Raw genomic sequence first — 23047 nt, 5'->3', positions numbered from 1 at the left:
ATAATTATGGATGATATCCTACATTAAAGGCTTGCCTAATTGTGCGTTTTGTTTTAGTTATTTTAGCAGTAATAATTCTGTGGTTTCTGTACTCACCTTCCCAAAGAAGGGAGCCATCACAAACAAATGAGCTGCTTCCTCTGCAGTGCTATTTCTGTTTTGGTTTATTAGTGAGCTAAAAAACAGCTTTGATCTACCCTCCAGCTTGATGTGTTATGAGATATTTTCATCAAACTCTGCCCTCAATTGAACTCATATTAATCTCAGTAAAATTAATGCAGATATATGTTCTTAGAGGTTTCTGGACAGTCAGATGGGATCTTGCAGTCAGATCTCGCTGGTGTGAGTTCAGTGGACATCACTGCAGGGACAGAGACCTATCTATAGGAAATCCATTGCAGGATTGGGGCATAAGAGCAAATGCATTTGTCTTGAAGCACAATTAATGCGTGGCTAAAGTCTGCCTGTATGTGTTGGTCCTTCTCCCATTGATGGCAAAACTCCCATGGAATTCAGCAAAGTGAGATGGAATCTATACAGAAATTATTTTTCCCAGAACAACTTTTCAATAACCAGTGGATTTGCAAACTCCTCACTCTGACACATTGAAATAATTTGGGACTTTCATTCCATTTTGCTTTAATTGGACTTACACTACATCTGACTCTTCCTAAGTGGGTTGCTATGCCTAAAATATGTGCAGGCATGTTTGCACTCTCTGAGGGAACATGGAGGTTAAACTGGAAGGCGAGGTTATGTTAGCAAGGATATTTTCTTTTTATACTGCTTCCAAAGGCAACCCTGTTTTGGGCTCACCACTCTGCCTTGACCGCTCTGTGCCTCTCCATACCAAATCATGCTGGGATTTGATGATAAAGCACATCCTCTTTCCAGGAGCCAAGCCAAGCCCTACATCCTAACTCACTGGTGTTCTGGTACCTTAGGCACTTTGTGGTTAGAAGGCAGACTGCAAGTGTGGGTATGTCCAAACCCTCTGGAGGAAGGGAAGAAATTTCTTACAGAGCTGCTGTTGCCCATTTGATTCCCAGTTCCTTTGTTTTAGTGTTTCTTGGGCTGTGCCAGCTGAGACAGCTCTTAGCTGGAGACCAGCACTTGCAGGGCCTGATTTGGTTCACGTCTTCTATAAAAGTTTTCCATCTCTGACCAAGGTATTTCACATCAGGGTAAAAATGTGAGTAAATCAGTGCTGGCATCTATCCCAGACATATCAATTCCCTTAATTCCCTTTTTCCTGTGGCTTTGGGACAATCAAAATAGGGAATGTTTCCATTGCTATACCTTTATGAAAGTACAATATGTGAAGGCCATATCCTGAGTGCATCCAGCCTGTTCCCTTCCCTTGGTCGTTACCAACGGCGCAGCTTTCCCTGGCAATTATGTGAAACGGAGCACTGCAGTGGAGTAAATCTTTTGGCAGGGCTTGGCTCCAGGGAAGATCAAAACCCCCAGCGTGACAGCTAATGAAACAAGGAGAAAGAAGATGGAAGCCATCAGTCCCAGGCGGCCAACACTAACACGGTCCGAAGGCAGTGGGAGGTGCCAAGGTGTCTGCTTGCGAAATTTGGAGACAGCTGGGGGAGCTGGGAGAGAGGGCTGCACTGAGGCCAGTTTTCCTGGCAGGAAAAGCCGTTCACGACAACAGAGGAGCAGTGGAGACAACTCATCCTCTCTGAGAGGACACATACTGTCTTTTTTAAGACACAGGACAAACTGGCATTATTCTGCATCCCTGGGGCAGTGGTTCTTTGCCATGGAGCTGACCGGGGTGGAGTACACAGAGCATGGCCTGGATCCAGGGGTATACACTGAATGCACAAGAATTGCCAGGACAGGGTGGCATGAACGGAGCTGTGCAGAGCACCTGGTCCCCAGGGGTGGCAACTTCAGTGGGTAAAGGAGTTAAAGTCAGAACTTCTGCTGCAGCTTGAGCCAGAAGGCAGAGCAGAGTCAGGGCTGCCTGTAACGAGCCTGTTTATCTCTAAAGAAGTGTTTCTCAGACTCTGATCCACAGGCCTTTGGTGGTCAATAAAACATCCAGCAGTGGCTCATGAAACAATAGTAAACCCTCTCTCCTCCCCCCTGACAGCCCCAGAAGCAAGGACACAAACAAAATGGGAGGAAATAAGAGCTACTATAGATTAACTTTGATTCTGTGAACTTTCAAATATTAGTCTTTTGTTTATTTGATTTGATATATGAAAAATATACAAGTTGGTCTTCAGATTATTTTTTTTTTTATCTGAAAAAAAGGTTAATCCTTGGACTTGAGAAGTTTGAGAAATGTGGCTCTGAGGGTGCTATTTTTGGAGCCAATTACAACAGCATTGAAATGTTGAAAGATTCCTTTTGTTTGTTGAAAGATTAGGCTGAAGCCCTTCAGTCTATAAAAGAATAATAAACCCTAGCAGGATAAAATCCTTCATTGCAATGAGGATACAAAAGCCACCTCAGAGTGATACGTGGCCTGGGCAGAGGCACAGGGCTGAGAGGGCTGGCACTGACAATTACTAGAGCTATCAGTGCCCAGAAAGAAAGACTGAGCACTTGCTTCATTCAGCTTATACAATCTCATCCTCCACCTCCTGCCATCATCTAGAGCTGGTTCAGTAGCGTTTGCAAAATGAGGTGCACTTACACAGTCCCTGTTAGTGTCCTGCAGTCTTGTATAATCTGCTCTGAAATGAGCTGTTAGAATTAAAGGATTGGCAAATTCACATTTCCTGAAATCCTGGAGTGGAAAGGAGCTCTAAGTGACCTTCTCTGCCTTGCCAGTATTGTCATCTGGGCTTTTTTGGGCTTGGGGACCAGGCAGTGTTCATCTTGCAACTGAGTAGAGTTTGCTTTTCAGATAATCCCACTTTGGCAAGCGTAGTTTCTGGATTATTAGTAAACCACCTTGTGAGTGTTATGTAGCTGTGCCTGCCTCTGATTTTGTGCATATCCTGCACGTGCAGGAGGGTGTGGCTGACATGAGGAGCTTTCCAAGGGAATGGTAGGATTGAGGAGAGCTAGGCAGTCCAAAGTGCAGAGACTAACTGGGAGAATAAAGCTGCAGGTAAAGACCAGGCATGCCTTCGTCTTGTCTGCCTGAGGCAACACAAATTCAGCAGTGTCAAGGAGTAGGGGGTATGTGTGACACAAACAGCAGGTGACAACAGTGTCCTGGGTTATGGGCTGAGAACCACTTGTCTCTGCAGTCACAAGGAGCAAGAACTTCTCAGCCAGTGAACCAGCCTGAGGCCTGATGGGCAGCAGTGGGTCATGTCCAACAATCTCAGTCATGCTGTTGCTTTTGGAAGTTTTGCCCAGCCCTTTCCCTCCCTAGCTGAGTACTGATCCTGTCATCCCAGCCCAATCTCCTGGGATGCTGCATTACCTGTCACACTGGAGTATGAGTGGAGCACTAACAGAGCCTGATAAAAATCACATGGTGCCTTTCACTGTTGTCTTAGCCAAGTTTCAGTGTGATTAATCACACTATTCCTGCCTAAAGTTCCCCTCATTCACCACGATTTTAACTCCTTTCATTTCTGGCTGGTGCGTTGCTGGAACAGCCCTGTTCTCATCTGTTCAATGCCTCAGTTTCGCCCCAGAAAGCGCCCCCTCTCCACAGCAAATGAGCTGATTCCCCTGTGTCTCTTATTTCTTCCCAGGACCGTGGTGAGGATTAATAAGCAGGCATTTGCAAAGCGCTCTGTGATCCTCTGAGTGAAGGGTTTAAACGAGGGTGAGGAGTTGTCCTTAACAGAGCTGGGGTGTGTGACCAGGTCAGCCCACAGCTGTAGGAGCCTTTTGGGCTGTCAGCGAGCACGGCGTGTCACGGGCACAGAGAGGGGAAGCTGTCTTCATTCCCCAGCCATGGCCCGTGAATATCTCACATATCCTTGGCATCAAAGCTTGGCTTGGCATGCTGACAGGGATGAATATCCCTCAACACTCAGGCTGGGTGACGGACAGCTGGAGACCATGGCACATTCAGGCCTTATGAAATCAGCCTCACTGGGGTTTGTGAGGTGGAAGAAAATCCGCCTGCCCTTGGGTCTGTGAATTCAATGGCAGAGTGGAGGGGCTTTTGGACAATGGGGGAGAAAAAGAAACTCTATAAAGAAAATGATTTCTACCCCAGGTAGCAATTCCAGCAGAAATGGAAAACAAGTCTAATTGAAAGATCCCTCAAACTGAAAAACATGAAGCCATGACCAGCTCCTGCTCATGTGCTGTCTCTGCAAGGCTGTTTAGGGCAGCTGTTCCTACCTGCTGTAGCCATCCTGCATCCCCTTCTCACCTCTGGACTGGTGACAAACTCAAGCTAAGCAGGTGATGTTTGGATGGCTGCAGTTCTGCGGACAGGTCCTGCTTTTATCAGGGTGTAGGGGTGGTGCTCCAGAAACACTGGAGTCACTTGTCTAACTGACCTTTCAGATTTAGAGGATTTGGGATTTCAAAGTGGTCTGATGAATCAGAGCAGACTGTAACTTCCTGCCACCTCTCCTCCTGGTGCCAGCTCAGCACATGGAATCACACACACGAAGGCAGGGATGTAAGGCCAGGGCTGTCTGCTCCACCCTCTTGAAGACAGCAAAGCGCAGCCCTCCCTGGGTGACAGTCAATCACCTCAGCAAGGAGGAGCCACGGCCAGAGAGATGGGGATGAGTCAGACACTTTGCCAGGGACTGGGAAATCAGAGCGGAAGGCAGGGGTTTCCAGGACTCAGATTAATTGCAGGGAGGGGGCTTTCATGGAAGAAGGAGAGGTCAGTTACACTGGATAATGCCTTGGCTTCAACTTCTCTAGGAATCTGCAGCCCAGAAGATGTCTTTTCCCTGGCAAGCAAGGGCCAGTACAATGACACCCTTCCCCCCGGCCTCCACCCTCTGAAATGCAATCATTAAAAAGGAAGATTATTTTTTCTATGCCACACATTAACACTGCAGCTGCCGGAGCAGTGTTCCCGTGCTGGATCCGTGCTGCCATGGCAGATCAGCAGTGCCATGGGGGAATGTGCCTGCAGCCTTGGCTCTGCTCCCAGCTATGGGAATGCAGGGTTGAGTGAATGGGGCAGCACCGTGTTGGACCCAAAAACTGCTGTTCTGGAGGCAGCAGCAAAGGGTGGGAGCTGCCTCTGCACAGCTCACATCCTTGTTCCCTTAGCTCATAGGGAGCTCTGCCTCTTCCACTGGGCTCTTTGCTCCCCTGTAGCTTTCCCTATCCTTTTTATCACTGCAGTGTGTCCAGGCTGCACGGATCAGACTGGGAATCTGCTCAGAGTTGACACCACCCCATGGATGCTGCCGCTCAACCCCTGGCAGAGTCAGGCTTGCAGAGCAGCGAGGTTTGAGTTTCTGTCTTATGGGGCTTCCAAAGGTGTGAACCAAGCCTAGCTACCAATAACCAGCCAAGGGAATCTTCCATCTTTTTCCTGGCAGAAGATAGAAGATTCACCCCCAAGGATTGAAGGCTGGCAGGGGGCTCTTCGGAGAAGCCCACTCTCCTCCTGCCTGAGGGGAGCCAGGGGAGAAGGTACCTCTTGAAGCATCACTTGGTGATCCCATGTGTCTTGAATTTCTCCACTCTGTCCCAGCACTCTTTTTGTGGAGCCCAGAAGGGGTGTATGGCTGGGTGGATACTACTGTCCCCTAAAAGAGCAGCTGTGCATGCTGATCCCCATGTTTCATTTCAAGGCAAGCTCCTCTCCAGGGCACACGGAAATACCCTAAAACCTGTGGCTATGGCAAAGCACTACATGGCTACTGTGCAAGCCCTCCACAAAGAAATGAGATTCACCCCTGACCACTGGCCCTGCGGAGAGCTCCTGGAAACACTGCCAGCCTTGCACCAGTGCCTCTGAGGGGAAGCAGCTGCAATTGTTCACCCTGTGCCCAGAGCTCCCTGGGCAGCAGCTGCTCAGCCCAAGTGCTGCCCATTTTGTCATGTGCCATCCATCACGCTGGAGGGATGGGCAGCAATGTCATTGTGGATACCCCTGGTCTGTCACAACCACTGGGACTCCTTCCATGCGGTTTCTTGGGACTCACTGCAGGATGGGCAAGGGTGGGAGCCGACTCCACGGCTGCTTGTGGCAAATGATGCCACTTTCATCATCAAAGCAGGACCACTGGCAGCGTGTGTGGGGATTAGCGACAGACCCTCTGCTTGGCCCAGCAGCTTCATGGCCTCCCACCTCCATCCCATCGCCTTCACCAGCCGTGTTTGCCTGAGCTGCACTGCGCTTCCCCAGAATGAAGCAGGATCACTGCAGGCTTCCTGGGCACAGCCACTAGAACACACAAGGGGATGAGGACCCCGTTCCCAATCTCCAAGTGGGACAAGGCAGCGGTGCGAAAGGGTTAAGCCGTGTTGTTGATTGTCACATGGTGCTGGGAATGCAAAGGGAGCTAGAGAGGCAGCGGCACATCTTGACTGCACATGTGGCCCCTACCACAAACACTTCAAAGTGCTTCCCTCAGACTGACGGAACAGCCTGACGCCGACTGTAAATGCCCTTGACACGCAGAGTGGAAAATATCAAACGCTCCGGCGTTCCCCCCGAAACACGGCCTGTTTTCGCTGGGGAAGCCTTAATGAACCTGCGCGGGAGAGGAGGAGGGAGGACAGGAGGTGTTACGGGTGGTTCTCATTTAATCTGTGTATGGGTACATGCCAGCTCGGGCAACTGGACTTAATCTGAGGCAAATCCAAGTGCTCAAGGACATTTTAAAAGAGGCTGGGACATCAGCTTGAGGCGGCTCTATGTCAAGATCCCACCACACCTTCCCCCCCCCCACTGCTGCCTGCCCCAAACTGTACCAGGAGGAACAAAAGGGTTTCCAGGCTGGAAGTTTCTCCCTTTTCTCAAGGAATCCCCATCTCCTCCCATCCCTGTGATATGCCTCTGCTCCACCACCCCCAGTCCTGAAACGCCCACCCTGACCAAGTGCTTTTGCAGCACTGAAATCCTCCCCAACCTTGGCACAGAGCAAACATCAGAGGAAACCTCATTGCTGCCACATCCCTCTCCTGGGACTGTGAGATGGAGCAGACCTCTTTGTTCCAGCTGCTCTGAGCAGGACAGGCCTCTCCTGGGACACAGTCCTGCCCCGATGGGGAGGAAAAGCCTTGAGGATTTCAAGGGCAGATCTCAATCCCTGGTAGCATCATGGAGTCACTGGGGGCTGTCTGTTGTAACCCTGCCTGGGGCATCATCTTGCAGTCCTGGTTGGGGATCTAACTGGTGGCTCTGGCCACTGTGGCTGGGCAGATGACATCAGCCAGCAGTGCAAGGGAGCAAAGCCCCAGAGCTTTGAGGTCTTTTCTCCAGGATGGAGGCCAAGCAGGGACCCTGATGCAGGGAGAAATCACCAGGTTCCCCTTGCTGTATGGAAACCTGCAGGCAGAGGGCAAGGCACTGCCTGTGCTGGTAGAGATGACATGAGGGACCGAAGCATGGCCAAGATGACCAAGAGCTCTTGACCCTGAACCAGCAGCAGAAAGACCCAAACAGGCCCCTTCTGATGGCCCCTTCTGACTGTGATTCCCGCAGACTTAAGGGGAGCATGAGCACAAGTGATGGCAGTGGAGCAAATGTACTCAGACAGACAGAAAACTTCTCCCCAGCCAGATGCAGAAGAGGGGACAGAAAGACGACGGGCCTGTGTGCGGTCTCCTTGGCTCCAGCACAACACACATCACCAAGAGGCAGAGCAGGGCTCTGATGACTGTAGGCAGGGATCCATTGGTTATGACACATTTGGCATGAACAAAATTGCCTCATAAAATACTTCTCAGATCAGCAAGAACTTGAGGGATCTCAGGAGGGAGTTGAAGGAGAGGAAAGTTCAGACGATCGGAGGCAAGACCCCTCCTTGTATCTTGGAAGCAAAAGCAGACAGAGGAAGGAGACCACCAAGGGGCAAAAGGTGTAAAATGTAGGTAAAATGGAGGTGTTTCAGGTCATGGAGCATCAGGTCCGCTTCCTGAGGGACCGTGTGAGCTGGACCACCTCCATCTCTCTGGGAGAGCAACCAATTTTCTGGATAACAAACAAGGTAGAGCAGTTAAGAGGGTTTTAATGGAAAATCTTTGGGGAACAATATTAAGAGGATAAACAGAAGACGTAGGCGCCACCATAAACTGCTGAGTCCTGGCAGCACAAATGTTAAAAAGCAAACCCAGAAGCCTGGGCAGTAAACAACAGGAGGTGGAAATCACCACCAATGGCACAAGAAGTGAATGGCTTGGGATTTCTGAAACCTTCTGGGTGGGTTTACCCACCAGTAAGTTGTTGGGGTACCCTCCATTTGATAAAGATGCTATTGCCTTCTTTCATGTTGTTGGCTTTTTGGAAGGGCGGGAGGTGGAGTGCTCGCTCTCTGATGGATCACAGGAGGAGACCTCGAGGGTGGCTTGGCTCGGCTGACTGTGGAACACACCGGGGAGTGTGAGGGGATGGTGCCCGAGGCAGTGGGAACCTGCTCCAGGGGAGCAGGCAGCGAGGGGGATTGCGTCCGGCACTGGGGATCCTCCCGGTGCCGCCGGAGCCAGCGGGGGACGGCAGCCTGGCACAGCCGGGTCCTCCTGGGGACGGCAGCCTGGCACAGCCAGGGTCCTCCTGGGGACGGCAGCCTGGCACAGCCGGGGTCCTCCTGGGGACGGCAGCCTGGCTCAGCCGGGGTCCTCCTGGGGACGGCAGCCTGGCTCAGCCGGGGTCCTCCTGCGCCCTTCCCCGCTGACAGATAAAGACGGATTGATCGCTGAGTTGCGGATTGATGGCTGCTGTCAGCTGGTGGCCTGCCTCGCCAGCCAGGGAACGGAAGGAGACTCCCTGCCCAGTCCCTTTAAAGGCTTTTTGCCTTAGGATATGATTTATTGTTAGAAAACAAAGGATGTTTAAGGAAAAAAAAAAGCCAACACAAAATAAAACATCTCAATTGATGAAAGCTGTCTTTGGTCCCCAGTGGCTCTTTCCCCTCTTGTGAGCCTGGGAGCAGAGGAGGGATTCATCCCCCTGCCAAGTAACCCCAAATCAGCTTCCTCTGCCTTTTAGGTATGCAACTTTCTGGTCTCGTGATGGGCAGGGACTCCATAACCTATTCCCAAGCTGTCCCCCTGCCAGTGAGCATGACACTATGTGCAAACACAGAAAAGCTCTGACCAGAGCGTCAATTTATATGTGATGAGGGACTGGCTTTTTAAAAGCACAGAGGTGCCCAGCTCTAGCCCTCGGTTCTGGAAAAAGAACAGCTTCCCTGGGCTGAAAATAATTAGGAGTACAATTAAGGAGTGGAAGGAATTATTTAAAGAAAATTGAACAGATGATAATCGGGGAGTGTTTGAGGCTGTTTTGTGAGATGCTGTAAAATCAGTGCTGTTCTGGAAGCCTCAATGCTGTTTTGCAGAAGCCAGCCCAGCTAAGAGGGAAGGTGGAAACAGGGGTGTTGTAGGTTTAGCATAAAATATGTACATAGATAAATAGCATTGTGGGCATAAATGTGTGGCACTGATGTGCATGTTAATGTTAATGGTAAATAAAAAAGGAGGAATCTGGTAGTCGTGAGAACCTGGGAAGAGAAACTAAAGGTAGGAGTGAAAATCCTCTTGCCACTAAGGTTAATGATGATTATTTAAATGTATCAAGAAAAGCCAAATCCTACAATGACATCCCAGACAATAATGGGAAAATATTCATCCTGTGTGTAGGAGAGATTAAGTTATTTGTTCAACATTTATTTTTCTCTTTGGAAAGAAGTAGAATGACACGTCCATACTTTATGGAGATAATGAAACACTTTGTATTCTACCAGTGATGAAGCTGAATGTTGAACAGCAGTGATTAAAGTTAGACATTCTGCAGGATCAGATAACTTGCATCAAAGGATAAACAAATTGGCCCGAGAGCTCTATGAACCATTAGTGTCGATTTTTAAACAAATCTAGGAACTCTGGGGAAGTTCCAGAGGACTGGGGGAAAAATCTAACACCAGACTAATAAGGCAATAAATAAGATGGGCCATGAAAACAAGTGGTGTTTGGCAGGACATGGATCCAGAAAGACTGATCATAAGAAAAACCTTTATGGAGCACAGTCCATATGGACTCACAGTATGTTGCATAATTAACGTCAATCAGCTGCAGTTTGCAGAAAATAAAGACTTTTTACTTTTTGTGAGGGGGTAATAACCTTAATTGACAAGGTGGCATCATCCATGTAGGTTTTTTTGTGATGCTTGGCTTCCATCAGCATGGCATCTCAAGAAAAAAAAAAGGACAAAAATGATCCCTGTACAAAACGAGTGCCACTGGGATTTGGTTTTATGGCTCTACAACCGAGTCAGCTGGAAATTTGGAGATAACTGTCTGGTGGGGTTGTTCCTTATGGGACCAGCCAGGGGTCTGATTAATAAGAGTGTTGCTCATTGCTGGAGGAGTGGGCAGACAGTCAGGAGAGGAGTGAAGCTCAGCATGGGCAGGCAGGTCCCTGAGCTCTGTCTGTGCTAACCAGCCCTTGTGTCCTGGTCCCCAGCCCCCGCAGGGGAGGGAGCTGTTGCAATGCGCCAGCATTCCCATCTGGGTTTCCTCTGTCTGCAGACTGAGGCTCTGGGGTTGCTGGTACATACCCAATCTGGAGCTGGGATGCAGCCAAAGCATGCCTGTAGATCTGAGATTTGGGAAGCATTCTGGGATAACCTCATCTAGGCACAGCTTGGGTCCCTTGGCCAGGAGGACTCTCCTCAACAGGATGTGTCTTAACCCAGCTGCACTCGGGGTCTTCTGTAGCTGGAAGGTGTGACCAGCTGGAACCAACTCAGATCCTCAGAGCAGCGCAGCTCCTGCAACCTCCTGTGCTCGTGAGCTACAGGATCTGTCATCCAGAGCAGAGGTGTGTGTGATAGCGAGCTCTGTCCATCCTCCCTGGAGCTGCCCTTGCAGTTCCAAACCAGCTGTTCCCAGTCATATCCTTTCAAGTCACGATAACGATCGTCTCCGTTCCAGTGCCTGTGACAGTCTGTCTATTCCCCTCAGCCAAGTTTCCACAACAGTGGTGTTTACAATCAAGTGATCACACCCAGAAACAGGCTAAAAGGCTGAGACAAACGCTCATGGACGCTGATAGCCCAGTTATTCCAGCTCTGTTGTTTTCAACCTACTGTGTTTTTTGGAGTCCTGAATCTTTGTCTTGAGGGTTAAAGACCCCCTTTAGAAATTTCTAATCTGTATGTGATTGCTGAGCATATATAAACTCACATTCCTTATTCACTGTAGGAGTAGCTTGCAGTGTCTTGATTCGGTGATGGGGCACAGGTCATAGCCCCTGGTTTAAAACAGGGAACTGCTGACCCTGCAGGGCATGGAGAAGGTCAGGCTGGGAAACAGCTCAGGTTTTACCCTGAGCCTGGGAGCTTTCAGAGGTCTGATGTCGAGACAGCACTCTGCTCAGCTGGGGCACATCTGCCCACTCTGAGGATCAAGTGCAAGGGGAAAGTGGGATCAGAAGGCAACTAACCCAGCACAGCATCTCCCTGGGGGTGACCTCCTTTCCCCAAGGAAGGGCCTGACCCAGAGCAGTGTCATTTCTGGGGCTTGGTGGCAAAGACTCTGGCCCATTTGTGGGGTCAGCAGGACAGGAAAACAAATTTCATTTCCCTTGGCGAGCTGTGTGCTCCATAACTCAGGAATGTGAACCACCACATGTTTGGCTGAAAAATGATCGTCTTTAGGAAGGGAACAGGTCTATCATGGTAAAGGAAGGGAACAACTCAAAGCATGACATGCAGAAATGACACCTCAGGGCTTCAGATTTGTTCCCTGTCAATGCAGAGGAAGAAAACTGACCTAGACACCACTGAGGTTGACAGGTCTTAAATTGAATCTGCTTTAAAGGCAAGACATGACCCTGTTCTTTTGCGCTGCAAGGCTGCAGCTGTTTTACCCATTGGCTTTTCCTACTCTCTGGCCACCTCGCAGCCTCTCCATCAGAGCAGAGAAGTATTCCTGTCTGTGTACCAACAGTCAAATGTGGGCTTCAGCTGGGATCCTCTGGGCTGAAACCCAGCCCCAGGAGGGGGCTGTTGCCAGAGGATGCTGTTCCTTCCAGGACCTGGCTTCTCTCTGCTGCACAGAAGCCTGCCTCCAAGCACTGGGCTTTCCTGCCCAGCCATCACGGAGGTACAACAAGGCCCCTCCATTCACTACTGAGACCCCAAGAGGAAGTCTCGTTGAGCTGGGTTTTTTCAGAGCCCTCCCTCACCCTTCCTCGAGGCAGGCACATTTCTTCCCTTTTCCTTTTCCTAGAGCCCCAGGCTGGGGGTTTATGGGTTGGTTTGTCTGCTGTTGCTGCATTTGCCTTTTTGTCCCTGTTTGTTACACATCATGAGGCAATTCTAATTTCGGACCGTGGCTCCTGCAGCCAAAGCTGGACTCTCAATCTGCTAGGAGCCATCCCAGGATTTACAACCCCCATGGTCCCGGGGGGATATTGCTGGAGGTCTGTACAATGCTTAGGGACCTGTGGGTGACAGACCTGGATTATGGTCCCATGGGGCCCCCCAGTTACTGCAGGCATGAAGAGTACCTGGATCATACTGCAGCCACTGGAATAATGATGGGGTTTTTTAGTTTTACCGGTGGAGCCAAAGCCTTGAAGAAGAAAAGGCCCTGCCAAGCTAACAGAACACATCCATCTTCCTGGTGTAGTGAACAAAAAAGGGTGTCAGATTAATCGATCTGCCCCAAACAAAGCATTTTGGTTTGGCCTTCCCCATCTCCTTCTCTGTTCCCCTATTGCAACTGTTTGGAGCTGGGATCTGCTGGATTCAACCCAAAGCCACAGAGGGGTCCAGTCCACTTGAATCAGTGCTTCCAAGCAGAAAAAAAATCCCTATCTGAAAACTTTTGTGTGCTTTCAGGTTCAACTGCTTCCCCTATCATGAATTTCCTCCTTCGGCCTTGGTCCAAATACTTGAGCTCTGCAGGACCTTTGTTTATTTGCACAAGATGCTCTTCTCTTTCAGCGCCGATTGTTCATCAAGGCAAGGACTATATTTAAGCCGTGCCCTGTGTTTACACAGTTGGTTGATGTGTTGTTGTGAAACCGTTGATTGAGGCCTGTTAGAAGACGGGGAACGCTCGGCGCAGACGGACTTTGTGCTTCATCCATCTGCCAAACACCAACCAGCCTCTGCTGTTTCAGAGACTCGTGATCCGACCGACTCCGGGTGCTGTCATGGGGATGGAGAAAGACCCGTCTTCTCACTCAAGGGACACTTCTTGCCAAGCCTGGAGGCAGTGCTGCTTCCCAGTAAAATGGTTGTAATAATGTTTTAGCATGGGCAAAAGAAAAAAATAAAGAAAGAAAAGACCTCCCTAAACCTTGTTCAAAGGGCTGGTGGAAATGGAGTCATGGAATTTTTTGACAAATACAAAACAAAACACAGCCCGAGGCAGAAACCCAGCATGGAAAATTGGAGCCCAGTTATAGTCTGGCAAAACTGTAAGTGAAGAAACTTCTATTTTCTTCTATTCTATTCCAGTCCTAAAAACCTGCCTGATGTCCCTTCCCAGCTGGGAGGAGGGAGTAGGTATGTGATGGGTACTCACCTCGGAGCACAACTGAAATATGTTTGCATTCATCATGGGAATGAGGATACAAGAGCCCTGGAGAGCGGGAGAGCATGAGATGTTCTGCAGGGGTCAGAGACCTCATGGAGGAAGCGGGAAATGAAGAAACACGAAGTCTCAGCTCTGGTTCAGTCACTGATCCCCTGGTACCAAGGGAAACATCAGAATTCCCCTTTCTGCCTTCTATCCTGACTGTCCTTTGGGCATGAACTAAGGAAAGGACCTTCCTACCTTCCTGGGCTGGTTTGCAGAGCCAGTGGGCAGGTGGGGTGAGAGGAGAGGTGGGGTGAGAGGGGGTTTCAAGCGTGGCCACAGCCCCGTGTGCCTCTGTGTCCTCATGCAAAATATGCACTCTGTCCCCTGGCACATCAAGAAGGGACAGTGGGGGCAAAATACTGTGTAAGGGTGGTGCCAGAGGGGATCTGCTTAGTAAAGCCAGGAGGCAATGTGATTTATAACTATAGGGAGATTGAGGGACCAATAATTTCCCCTTCTGGGATCTCTGTCTGGGCACTGCCGTGTGCTCACGGTGAGTGGGGAGGACTGAGAGTTGTGCAGTGCTGACACTGGCAGGATCACCTACTTGCCTCAGGCCAGGCTGGCCACATCCTGCTTTCTCCATCTGGGACATCCCCAGCCAGTGACTCAGGCCCTCATGGATGCATGTCTGAGCCACTTCCCTTTGGCCATCTGGGGAGCATCCTCTCCCAACAAGTCATCCTCATGAGGCCGAAGTATCCTGCTTCCTTTGCCATCAGTGGACCTTGGCAGCTCTGCTTCAGACACATCCAAACATGGTATCCTTGATGTCCCCATGGCTGTGTACAGAGCAGGGGGACCTCCAAAACTGCCTGGACTGGGGAAGGTGAGGCAGCAGAGAAGGCGTGGCTCCTGTGGATGGATGCACAAATAGGTCAGAGGAGCTGGCCAACAGGGAAGTCTGTTGCTGCAAGGGGCCCAAGTGAACCCAGCTGGGGCTCATATAAAACTTGGTGGAGGCCATTTCATACATTGCTTGGGTTTGTGTCTTGTGTTTGGATAAATCTGGACTGGAGCCAGCACACTGCCATTTGAGCTACTTCAAATGCTGCAGCATATGAAGATGAAAATGAGTTATCAGTCCCCTGGCTGTTCAGGCCCTGGGAATAGCAAGGTTTTGGAAAATAAAGGTGGGAGCCTTACTTGCAGTCTCGCCTTTTTTAGGTACCAATGTCCAGCTCCACAAACACATGTTAGAAGTCCATCTCCTGTGAGAGACTTTATGGACTCCCTTGATTCTGGAATGAGCTCTTCCTTCTTTTTTTGTTTGCTTTGGATATTTGTTCAGCATTGTCCCGTCCAGCCAGGAGGAATGGGCCATTTCTTGGTACTTTCTTGACAAAACCATCATTTAGTCACAGGTACCTCCACACCACTGGTATGAAGACAGTGGGGTCTGAGTGCAGACATACCAGAAGTGATCTGATTCTACCTGGTCTGGATGGAAAGGGACAGACTGCCAGCTACAGGGCCTGGACAGACACACTGTGGTTAGAGTAGTCTTGATTTTTAGATGGCAACAGTATTAAATGTGTGTAAAGCAGACAGACTGATGCTAAAGTACTTACTAGGAACATTAATACACCATGGACCACCCTTCCTCATCATATGATGTGGTTCTGTCTACAGGCAAGATATGTAAAAACAATTTAAAATTAATTTAGCTTTTAAACCTTTTAAAAACATATAAACCCCCAAACCTTTTGATATAGGATTGGGCTGTTTTTCCAAGTGGGAAAATGTTCACATCAGGATTGATTTAATTTTTTTTTTTCCCTTTTAAATCATAAACAGTCCTGGTACAAGAAACAGTAGCTGTTATTGATTAAAAATTCATTTGCCTTGTCTTTGCTGATGATTGATACTTGGGAAGGAAGGATAGAGGAAGGGAAGGGTGTTGTACTTTGGAGAGAAAAAGAAAATGTGTCACATGTTACCTGCATCTTAGAATAATGTTAGTGTTGGAGGGCGCATTATCCTGAAGAATAATAGTTGTTTTAAGGTTCAGTAGATCCCGGTCCTTTTTACATGTGTGCGTGTGTGCTTTAATGTGTCGGACGCGCCCTCTTTAAATAGCAGTGGGATGCAGGAGGGGAGCGAGGCAACTGCAGTTCCAAATGGGATTTTTATGGCCCGTTGAAGGAAAGCAGCTACCCACGGGATAACACCACGCCGTTTCCAGTGGCAGATTGTAAAGGCTTCCTTTTGGGAGCACGTGTGCCGCGCTGCAGAGCAGGCGGAGAGCACAGGAGGTGCCGCAGCACCGCGGGATGCTCAGGAGCTGGGAGGGTTTGCCCGGACACCTTGGAATTTTTACTGGGGTCCTCAAACTCCCAAAACTGGTGTGACAAGCTGGGGGTGCAGGATACAGCTGGCGAGCTGCCCAGTCACAACCCGGGAAGGGATGGGGTGGGGGGATTGTGGCATTGGTTCCCTGTCCCAGGGAAGGTGGGCATGGGCGCTCCCATTGCCCTGGATGCAGCTCTGCAGGTGATAAGTGGATATTCCACAGGTTTTATAAAATCTGTGATCTTCTGGGAATCTCTGGTTTCAGGCAATTTACATGGAAACCACACCAGGATGCTGGAGGCAGAAGACCCCTTTGCTCTGAGGCATTCAGAGGACTTAGACACAAAAGGCCTTTCTCAGTTAAAACATTTTCCAGACAAAGGGGATTGTATTCATAGAAGGTGAAATTCTGTGAATTCATCTCCATTCCCCAAATTGTTGAATTGGGGAAGAGGAGAAAAGGCAAATGTTTTACTGAGATGTTTTCAAAGCAGAATGTTTCTGAGGTTTTTTTGTCTTGGCCCAGTCCTTGATTCCAGGACCTCCTTCAGTTTCAGTAAAAAAAATAAAATTCTTAAAAAAATATTTAAAACATCTGTCAAAACACCAACTTCTCAGTAGAACCGAAATCTGCTTTTTCCAAGACTTCATAATTTGCTGAAAATATTTGTGGCAAATTTTCTTCCCAGCTTGTTCCCAGTGCTAAATGCTTGTGAACTGGCAGGGCATGAGCACACCGTGATTTGCAGAGCTCCTGGGCGGCTTTTCCCAGCACTTCTCTGAAGGTGCCTCAATGTGTGAAGAAACTGTGGCAAAAAAAAAAAAACCAACACAAACCAAAACCCAACAGACAACAAATTTTCCAGTAAAGGAGCGCTGGGGTTGCATCACATGTACTTTCAGGCTGATCTAATGGAAATTTATTGATTACAAATAGATATGTGATATGATGGGAAAGTGGGACTTGTCTCTATCGGCTTGACTTGCTTAAACGTTACAGACTTCATGGAGATGTTGCTGTCTCAAGTGGTGGTCACATTTAAGCTGTTTGGGGTGACTTGCTGCTCTCTCCCATGGCAGCAGGGAGCAGATCCTGGATGATATGTGGGGAGATGGTTCTGTGATGACCCTGACATGCAATGCCCCGTCATTAGCACTGATTTACACTTCAGCACAATGCATGTTGACCCTATTCTCATGACAAACAGTGAGTAGCCCAGAGGGAGGCTTTAACCTAAAAGGGCAGAGTTAGGGGTATTTATAGCATTAGGTGAAGGTAACTTTGACTTGAGCTGATTCATTACACCTTGTCTAAAAATTATTATGTCCATAATGCAGAGGCATCTGACTTTTTATTGCATTTTCCTACATTTTGAATTTATTTCAAATGAGAAGGGGAAGGCACTCCTCTGTCTGACATGTGTGGATGTCTTCTGGCCCTCTACCTGGTTTCTTTACATCCTTCTGATTTTACTGCTGGCTTTCCCATACACAATGAGCCCTGCTACTATTCCCTTGTCCTGGGAACCTATCCTGCTCTTCTGAAGCAGTTTACAGTGTTAAGAAGCAGAAACTCATCTGAGCCCCAGATCCAGAGCCAGGGTCCCTCCAGGGACCAGGTTTGCTTTCCCACCAGTGGCATCAGACAAGGGGGCAGATCCTCTGCTGCTAAAATTGATTATTGACAGCAACACAGCCATGCTCATTTGTGGGAGAAGGGGCTTGGCCACATCTGTTCACAGGCCTGAACCTCTCCCAGTTTATTTAGATGATGCAAAATCCCAGCCTGCAGGGGTCCAGGGTCTGGGATTTTTCAAGTAGGACAGGTTGGACCAGAAGAGCTTGGGAAGACCCCTCCCCTCCACTTCATTAATGACTTGTGTTGATTACCAATAACTCTTTGCTTGGCCTGGCATCATCCCCAGTGCCTTTCATCCCACAACACCGGGACTGTGTCCACAGTGCAGTGTCCCTCTGCATCCAGGACTGCATCCTTTTCATCCACCTATCCAGCCACTCCCACAGAGATGAAGCAAAGCAAGGATGAGAGCTCCCACCTGGCAAAGCAGTCTCAGTTCTACAGGCAGGCAGGGGATCTGGGCAGGAGTGACAGGGGACAAGTGACACAGGCAAGCCACCCCCTCTGCAAGGCATCACCCCATCCCTGCCCTGTACCCGAGGGGTTGGCACTAATCCTGACCTTCAGGGACATCACCCCCCAGCTCCCTCCCTCCTTCTTCTCCGAAGGAGATGGAGTTCCAGGCTCTGCAGCACACCCACTCTTGCCAAATCCCTTCTCTGATGCAGGCGTTCCTAATCATGCATAAATACGGCGGTGGATATAGCCGTCTGTGTTGCTCCAGAGAGAGCCTTTGATCCTGGATTGAGAGCTCATGTTTCAGGTGTTTGGGCAAATCAAAAGTACAAAATAGAAACTCCAAATTGCCTTGTAATTTTTAAGAGGCAGATCAGGAAGACACTGCTTGCTGGATGGGGAACAGATGTCTCCCTGACGACTTCACCGCTGTCCAGAGCTGGGAGGGAGCACAGCTCCCTTCCCATGGGTGCCTGGGAGCAGAGAGGGTGGGGGTTTGGGGAATGTGTCTCAAAGCCCAAACTCCTCTCTGGGGAGGGGGTAAGTCTGTCTCTCTCTGTTCAAACTCCAGCTTCCGTCCAGTGCTAGCCCTGCCCTCCTCCTTTTCACTTATGGTATTTGGGACTGCAGCCTATCAGCAACATGGCAAGCCCCTTTCCCCAGGAGCTTCACCTGAGAATCAAGTCCCCCTAGGGAGTAAATCAACTCCCTGTGAAGCAGGTGGGGTTGGCAGCTGGGTGGTCCCTGAGCCAGACAGCAGGGAGAGGCTGATGAAGCCACCTGAGGGATGCTATAAAAGGGGAGGGAAGAGGGCCTGCTCTCCTTTAGCTGGAGCAGCAGTGGGAGCTGAGAGAGGGTGGGGTGAGGAGGGCTACAGCCAGCATCCCCAGGGAGGGGAGCATCACGCTTAGGGAGCTTATGGCTTATTTCCATAATGTGTCATATTGTGGGCTTTGCTGCTCTGGAAGAGGATACCACGTTTAGAGATGCTCTTGTTTGTAAGCTCCCTCCACCAGCCACAGGGGACACAGAAGGGGCACTGCCTTGAGGCTGCAGATATGTGAAGTGAGAGTGCACTAAGAAGGTAAGCTGGCTGCACTGGAGGCAGAAGGTGAATGAGGTGATATACCTGGGCTCTATTACGGTTTGTTGATTGTCCCCCATGCCAGCAGGGGTGACACAAGCTGGTCTCTGGGCGGTGCCCAGGAGCTGAGCCTGCTGAGCCTCCTGGGGTGAGCCCAAGGCTGGCAGCTGGGCTGGATACTCCAGTGAGCATGGTGCCCAATTCCCTGTGCTTTGGTGCCTTGGCTGGATCTCCAAACCACTTGAAAGGCACCGGGGCTGGGGCTCGTTGCTGCCTGAGTCAGCAGAGCAGGCAAGCAGGAGCCTTGAGGTTGGGGCAGAGCCTGTGAGTCACAGCTGCTGGAGCCACTGGGGAAGCACCACGTGCCAAGAGGACTTCTGACAGAAAAGAGCCAAAGCTGCCTTTGACATTGAGAGTAAACCTGAGCAGGGCCAGGCCAAGAGGTTGCTTAGGAGATGGGACAGTTGTGTTCTTTCCTGAAGGCTGGTGACCAAGAGAGGTCTTGGTGCCTGGACAGTCCTGAGCTGCCTTAGTGTTGGTGTGGGGAAGGGCTTCCTCATCCTCTTCCTCCCCACTGAGGTACTGCCTTGGGCAGGTGGATGCTGCATCCATGGGCCTGGCCCTTCCCAGGCAGAGTAAACCAGTGTGTTTTGGAGAGAAATGGGATGTGGGGGAAGATTTTTCCAGCAGTAGTGGTTATTTTCCTCCCTTTCCCTGAGGCTCTTGGCTGTGCCATGAAAAGCCCAGGTAATTCCACAAGACATGAGATGCACTGAATAACCCAGCCCAGAGCAATGGTGCCTGAAAGCTGGGACTGGCCCTGCTGGTGCCAGTGCTGATGCTGTGGGTGGCTACAAAGGTCTGTGGGGAGGCAGTTCAGGGCCAAGCAAGGGGCAAAGGTCTTCTATGCTGGGGTTGGATTGTGGACAGGACGAAGGGGGAAACCAGGTCCTTGGATTGGTGTTGACTCTGGGAGAACTGGTGGCCATCAACACTGGGGGGTCCCTGGATGGTTTTTAAGGATGTGTTGGGAAGCCAGTGGTGGAGGCTGGTCCCAGAATATTCCTGATTATATCAAAAGGGTTTTGGGGAGATTCCTAAGCTAGGCTGGAGAGGAGCACCATCAGCTGTGTCCCCAGTGTGGTACCCACTGCTTGGTGTGTTGGACAACTTGGGCCCATCTTGCCAGACCATGGCATGGTGAGGAGACCCTCTCTTCCTAGTGTCCTGCAACCCCCCAGCCAAGAGAAGTGTTGTATTGTCTGGAACCCTTGGAGCACAGGGTGGATCTGCTCATTCTTTGGCCTTCAGCATCTGTGATTTATGCGCCGGGCAGGAGGTCTGTCACCGAGAGCACAGCTTGGCCATGATCCCCGGGCTGGGAGCAGACAGAGCATCTCGGCCATGCCGAGTCTGACCTCAGGCTGATGGCTGCCAGCTCCAGCACCGTGTTTGAGACTTCAGGGCCATGTTCCCCTAAATCCTCCCAAGAGTGGGGAGGGGGGTGTGGGATGTGATGGGACAGCTGCTGTCAATTAGTCCCCTCTGCTAAATTGCCTCTGAGCCCACCCCCTCCCCGAAAGCCAAGCTGCAAACCCCTCTGAGTTTATGATCTGTGAGTTCATGCAGCCTCCATTAATTTTATGAGTAGATTTTCCTATATCTACTCTCATATATCAGCCCCAGGAGCAGGAGGTGGTGGCGGCGGGGGAGATGACGTAAGCCCACTCTGACACAGAGCACTGCTGGGAGGGAGGTGTATGAGCACCAATCCTGCCTCTGTCAGTCTTCCCCCCTTGTCCCATGGCTGCAGGGAGGCTTTGGGTCTCCCCATGCAGAAGGGAACACTTCTGAAGGCCCTGTGGAGGAAGAGCAGCTTGTTGCCTGAGGACTGGGAAGGGGCACTTGATGCTATGGGGATGAGGGTGCTCCTCTCTGGTGTCCCCATCCTGCAGAAGGAGGGACTATGGAAAACTCTGTCCCTGTTAAAATCTGGATGAGAAATGGGAAAAGACCATAAATCACTCAGGAAAGCAATAGAATTGGGAACCCAGAAGGCACCAAGTCCCAGAGCACAGATCGCTGAACTAAGCTCCCTCTGAGCAGGGCCAGATTTTGCTCAGCTAAAGGAGTGACTTGTCCATGCTGTGTCCATGTGGCTTTAAAAAGACTGATGTATAGTGGGAAGCTGGGATGTTGAGTCTGGGGTGTCTGCAGGAGGTGCAAGCTGAGGACTTGCCATGGGAGCCAGATGGGTGGCATAGGTTGGTTTACCTTCCTTGGAAAACCTTGAGACCCTTCCCCAGTGGATAATGAGAAGGGGCTGGAAAAATGCCCCTTTTCTGCTTTAATTTGCCTAGTCCAAGCATTGTAGGTGCCCCTGGCATGCAGGGAGTGTTAACCATGCCCAGAGCCCCCAGGGGCAATGGGCTGCCTGGGCAGAATGAAAGAGGGAGAAAACACCAAAGAGCTCCCTATAAATTTGTGGGGTAATTGGCAGCATTGCATTGCACTTGCAATGAAACCCAAGAAGGAGCTAAGCCCTCAAACAGGGGAGAGCTTTGGGAGGAGGGTGCAAGGGAGCCTGTTGGAAACCCTGGTTGTATTTCAGGCTTGAATTTTCTTTTGCTTTCCCCTGGGGACCAGCTGCTTGTGAGGCTCCAGCCCAGGTGGGATTTGTTTCCTGTCCTGGGGAGGAGCAGCTGGGGATGCAGGTGTGGGGACCCTTGATGTGGGTCCTATGCCCTGGGAACTGCCAAAAAAAGCCCTTGTCTGAAGCTTTGATTTCTCAAATCAGTCCATGTCTGAGCAGGTTAATCCATTAGTGAACGCAGTTTAAAGTTTTGGGGCAGTAATTTGTGCTGGCCAAGGGACTGTCACAACCTAGGGCTGCCAGGAGCCTGGGCTGGGCAGTGGGGCATCTTTTGGGGCTTTGCTCCATGGTCTTTGCCCAAGGCAGCTCCAAGGTGGTGTGGAGCTGCAGACCACTGTGTGCAGCTGAAGTGAGTCTGGCTGTGTCCTGGGGCTGTCAGGCTTTTTCCAGCGGTTGTTTCCACTGATTACCAGGGTCACTTTCAGTGACATTTTTTGATGATCTGGTCATTCTCTTTGAACAAAACCTGACCATTTTTGTTCATCTCGCCAGTGCTTTGTGTCTGTTTCCCAGTTGGCAACACTTGGGAATTTTTTAGCAACTTTCTGTTGAAAGACTTCAGGGATTTTTTTTTTTTTCCCCAGGATCAATTTTGCAGTGGAAAAATCCCATTTTTCAGCTACCTCTGTGCATTGACTCTGACAGAGCACCCTCTCCCAAACCAACAGTAACCAGACCACAAAAATTGTTCTCAAAGAAACAATTAAAAGGAAAGAAAAAGGCACCGACCGGGACCTCTTTTTCTTTCTATATTCTGAGAAAGCATGTGAATTACCCTGCTTCCAATTCTTCCCAGAACATCGTAGTAATGTTACAAATTTAGCCATAAAGCTGCGGTTGAATTATAGTTATCATTGTAAAACAATAATAACTATGCAGATCCTTATTATGGTGCATTAAGTTACAGTGATAGTAAATCTGTCATAATAACCATGGCAACTCTCTCAGCCGCGCAGTCGGGATCCGCGACGTGATTGATAAAATCTGCTGAACTCTGCTGTCTTACCCTCCGCAGAGCCGCTGCGCCGTTTTATTGGCAACGGGGATTAAGTGATGCAAACCATATCTCCCCGGGCACTCGTTTGTTCCCTTCGTTTCCGTGAAGTCCCGGAGACGAGGCATTAAATGCTCTGTCAGGGGGGACTGGCGATAACCGCGGACCCCGGGTGAGACTCGCCGCTCCGGGAGAGCGGTTTGCAGGATGGGCTCAGGCTGAAAGGCATGGGACAGGGGGTGGGTTTGGTTTGCTGAG

The sequence above is a fragment of the Manacus candei genome, unplaced genomic scaffold, assembly GCF_025592945.1.
Source record: "Manacus candei isolate 608988 ecotype Guabito, Panama unplaced genomic scaffold, ASM2559294v1 h1tg000005l, whole genome shotgun sequence".
In the NCBI taxonomy this organism is placed as follows: Eukaryota; Metazoa; Chordata; class Aves; order Passeriformes; family Pipridae; genus Manacus; species Manacus candei.
This window is presented reverse-complemented; position numbering follows the sequence as displayed.